We start from the raw sequence: 5,339 nt of genomic DNA on the forward strand, positions 1-5,339 counted from the left end.
TGTAACTAATTTTACATGGTTTAAAAATATAATTCTTTGTCTTGTCAAAATCTTCAAAAATGTACTTCAAGCATTCACATTTGCCGACAGCTTTTCCGTTTGAATTGATCTAAACCATGAGCCCTCTCGTTAGAACTTCAGCAATCACACAAAAGGAAACGAATGGAAAATAATAATAAAAAACAAAAACAAATGCACAACGCTCTACCTTCTCACTTATTTCTCACGTGCTCTGTGATTCTATGTTGATTGTTTAACTTTGTCACCAAAACCCGAAAGTTAAGTAGCAACCATAATTTTCTATAAACAATCACAGAATGACATATTTTTTGACGATTATACGTAAAATGATTTGTCGGTATTTTCCACCTAGAGAAGATGGGCATCACTTATAAAAACCGTTTTTGTTAAATTGTATGGATAAGAGCAAAAACAAAACAAAACAACATGAAAATAGGGAATAATAGTTAAAAAAATCAAATAAAAATGAATGTAAATATATATATATTTTCGAAATTAAAATAGGGGGATCCATGCTCAAAGTGCTTGTGATTTTGATGGCGGGACATATTTTTTTTGTAGTTGTTTAAAGAAATGGGGATTAAGAAATAACTTTAAATATTCATCTGTTTGCAGTAGGTAAAGGCATTTTGCAGAGGAATGCAAACAGCAAGTGTAAAAATATCGTTTTTCACTAATCAGGAAGTTGAATGTTGAACTTCCAAAAAGCAATTACGATTAACACGAAAAAAAAAGAAATATAAGAACATCAAGAAGTTTACTGGGGTGTCAAATATAATTCTAACACTATAAATAAAAGTAATGTTATGTTTTAAACCGGTTTTTAACCTTGGTTACACAATAGTGATATTAAGGATAACATCATTGTGAAATTATGACCGTTTGTACACATTGTATTTAAACGAGATGCCTAGATGTAATGTGAGACTTCACTACAAAATTTAACAGCATGTGAAATGTTTGAAGTAAATAGTGAATTTACATTCGAATAAGGTTACTTGTTTTTTGTTTTTTTCATTTCATCTGCATTATAACTGTTTTTAAAATGCAATTTAGTTAGGTTGTATCGAATATCTTCACACAGCTGTTACAGTAAATAGAAAGATATCCTTCATAAACCTATTTTTGACATTCGATTTTTAAATTGCTAAATATTCACGAAATTAGAAAATAAACAATATAATTTGATAACGTGAACTTTATTTAACAAAAAATATATACACAAACATATCTCTGTACCGTTGCCAATCTTGTCACGTGATTCAAGTCAATTTACGTTTGAAGGATTAAATATTCAACCACTATGTGTAGATGGCAATATTTAAAAAGAGGGGCCGATACCAAGTGGACAAAACAAAGACAGACAATAGAGTAGAAAAATAAATAAGACAAGCATAAAAATAATTCAAGGAAAACCATACCAGAAAAAATAAAGATCAAGCAGCTAGAGCTCCATCCAAAAACTGGACTCATGCCTCATCTAGACACAAAATTATGTGTCAAAAATACAAGGTTAAATTCTGTCCTTCCTAAGGGAATGTGAAAAGTTTTCAAGGCACGGAACTTGTGCACAGTGAAAAACATATGAGATCATTCTTAACTTAAATCCTGTCTTGCTGTTCATTTCTAATGATTTCAATTACTATATATCTATTATAGTTTTTCAGATATTAGACAAAACATCTGATAATTTCGACCAAGTCAAATTATTTGTAGATCTTGTCTTGTTGATTATTTGTTCTATTAAAAGTTTCTCTCTATTTATTATGATCGTCAATTTAATAGGCACCTAGATACCTTAATGATGATTGTGGCCAACTTTGGTTAAATTCGGCCCAGTAGTTTCAGAGGAGGAGATTTTTGTAAAAATTAACGACGACGGACGAGACGACAACGGAAGAGACAACGACGGACGAGAAGTGATGAGAACAGCTCACTTGGACCTATTGTCTAGGTTAGCTAAAAAGGTGAGTTTACACCCTATTTAATATAAAATGATACCAAATTTTAAAAAATAGGTTTCAGCAATGTTCATCTATTAAATGAATTTTTATGTGCATTTCATATTTTCTGTAATCTTTATATTTTTGAACACGACACATAACTATTGTAGGTGACTGGATTCACATCTGTTTTCGTAATTCACTTTTCTTCAAGAAAAACCAAAGATTTAAATCAATTATAAATTACTGTACATAGGTTTATCTTTGATTTTATTAAATTTTCTGAAAATAAAGCTCAGATTGTTATTGATCCTTCTTACTTTAATGATTTTAATTCATTTTATAATTTGTGTTTTATTTAGATAGAAGTTTAATATGTATTTCATGCTTTATTCAATAATCTTTCGCTCTAAACACGTACTAGAAAAAAAACTAAATGTGAAAACTAGTGAAGCTGGAATAACAGAAAAGCAACTGTTCAAGTTGTTTACGTCGGTAATCATATACTGAATATTTCGATAGCACACTAGTACTTAAAAAAAACTTTGTTTAATTTATTCATTGGTTATTTGTTTTCATCATCTCTTCAGTACTGACCATGGCTTTATTTTGATATACGTTTATACGCATTTCTAGCTAGCACTATCATTGCTCTAGCACTATCTTTGAAAAAAGGTCATTTGTGCTCGATCAACAAGTGTTCTTTGGCATGATTGACTGAACCGAAAATACATAGAAGTAGTCAATTCAACAAATAATACAGCACCATTCTCAAAAATGAAAGATCTTTAAATCTTATCTGCAAAAAGGGATCATACTCCGACAATCTCGCTAAGGAAATGACCTCTTGATACATTAGATTAAGAAAGTAAGACGACAGCATCCATTATCAACCTACATCTAAATCCGGAAACTCTATTATCAACTCCACTTTATGATTTATTAATAACGACAGCGAGAAAACTGAAGCTTTTTATCTTTATTTGCCTCGCAGTTAAATATGTTGGATGACGTTATGTCGGCTTTTTAGCTGACGATACTATTTCCGGGATCTGTTTTGACAATATTAAACATACTTTTTATGGTTTAAGTTAAATGAGTGAAATACAATTAAAATTGATTCTTTCATACAAGTTAATATTTTGACGGTGTTTTCCATAAAGGAGTACTATTCTTTTTTAACTGGAAGGTATTATAACTGGGAATCTTTATATTGGCTGACAACTGTACACTAAGCAAATATAATACTGGTGTTACAAGGATCGATTTCGTTTACTTTGTTATTAAGGTCTTTCCACTCCGTTAGGAAAGACCTTATTGTAAAGGTCTTTCCACTCCGTTAGGAAAGACCTTATTGTTTTTCTAATGTTTTTTTTTTTTCTTTTTTTTTTTTTTTTTTTTTAAGGTCTTTCCACTCCGTTAGGAAAGACCTTATTGTTAAGGTCTTTCCACTCCGTTAGGAAAGACCTTATTGTTTTTCTAATGTTTTTTTTTTTTCTTTTTTTTTTTTTTTTTCTTTTTCTTTTTTTTTTTTTTTTTTTTTTTCTTTTTTTTCTTCCAACATTTTTTTGGGAATGCCCTCCCCCCGTTTCTGTTAAAGTTATCAAGACCAAATATGGACCATCGATAGACATCATCATGAAGTATTACCACATGACCCTGTTAAGGATTTCATCATCCCCTGTAGAAGTAATCACCCTTTTATTGGATTTTTTCAACATGGCCCCCCTTCGTTGTTTTTGAAGATATCATGACCTTATTTTGACAATAGGTTGATATCATCATGATGTACTACCATATGAGGCTGCATAGGATTTCATCATCCCCTATGCGAGTTATATCCCCTTGAAGCGATTTCTTTCCTTTGCATTTTTCTCAAAAAGTATTAGAGATAGAATCGATTTGAAAACGGCAACATATACAGGAACTGATGGCAATGTTAATGAACATATAAAATAATTTTGTTATTGACCCTTATAAGGAGTTATTTCTCTTAAAAAAATATACACAATTTTTGAAAAATTGTATTTCGAGAACCGTAAGTCGTAGAGACTTGGGACCTACACCAATAATCTTAAGTTCATGTGACCTTCAATTTGCACCCAAGGTCAAAGGTCACAGAGTGCAACAAAATTTTACGCTGCAATTTCAAGCTTGCATATTAAGAAAACGATAAGAGTTTGCTGCATACATACTGTGTATAAAATGTTCCTCTCGACGAGCTCTACATTTTATACATTAAGCTCAAAAATGTCCGACCGTCTGTTCAAAAGTTACATTAACATAATTCTTAAAACTATAGTAACATATGTATATCTTTTAAAAGGTAACAGATATCAACCTACTATAAACTGCAAAGATGATCAGTAATTCAAGGCCTTCAATTTGAGGTCAATGTCAGGTCATGATGAAATTTAACCTTGACCTTCAGAGTGTACTATGACCTTGACCTTGTGACATTTGAAAGGTCAAGTGGTCTTGAGTTGAATGGTGGTAGTCCCATGTCTCTACGACTTCCGGTTCTCAAGTTTGATATTGCATCATATATTTGATAATTCATTGTGACCTTGATGAACTTTGGAATTGTCCAATTTTTTTTCTAAAATGTTGTCCTTTTACTGTAGATCATTTTTCTTTTAACAAATTTGAGATACCTGTTGTCGTTTAAGAGATAATGCACTTTGAAATTTTGCGAGCGGAGGCATGTATTTCTGAATCAACAACAGGTAACCACCTGAAATTATAAGAAATTGAAGAGTTTAACATGGTTATATGTTTGACCAAATACCAAAAACATTCAATGAAAAAAAAACCAAAAAATCAATTTGAAATTTTCATGTTTTGCATTGACTTTGTAAGTTTCATAAGTTCTATTTATATAATTGATATTGCATCATTTTTGGCACTTTGCCAAATGGGGTCATTTGATATATCAAATTGAAGGTCTTAACGAGCTCTACTCAAAAATGAAAATGTAAAACCCCCTTTTCATCCCAGGGGGAAGGGTGGGGTCATTTAGTGCAAAAAATTAAAACTTCTCAGATGGTTAGGTTGTCGCATATCAAATGAAAGTCCATAAAGCGTACATTTCAAATATCAAATTGACGTCCCCAAAAAATGGGTTGGTTGGGGTCATTGAGTGCAAAAAATATAATTTTCTTTTAAGGTAAGGTTGTTGTATTTCAAATGAAAGGTCGTAACATGTACATTTCAAATATCAGATTCCTGTCCTCAAAAAATAAGTTGGATGGGGTTATTAAGTGCAGAAATCAAACTTTCTAGAACATGGCGTTGTTGCATATCAAATGAAAGATAATCAAGTCTACATTACATATATCATACTTCCGATATCAAAAATGTAGGCGGATGGGGTCA

Source organism: Mytilus californianus, unplaced genomic scaffold (genome assembly GCF_021869535.1).
Source record: "Mytilus californianus isolate M0D057914Y unplaced genomic scaffold, xbMytCali1.0.p SCAF_15, whole genome shotgun sequence".
In the NCBI taxonomy this organism is placed as follows: Eukaryota; Metazoa; Mollusca; class Bivalvia; order Mytilida; family Mytilidae; genus Mytilus; species Mytilus californianus.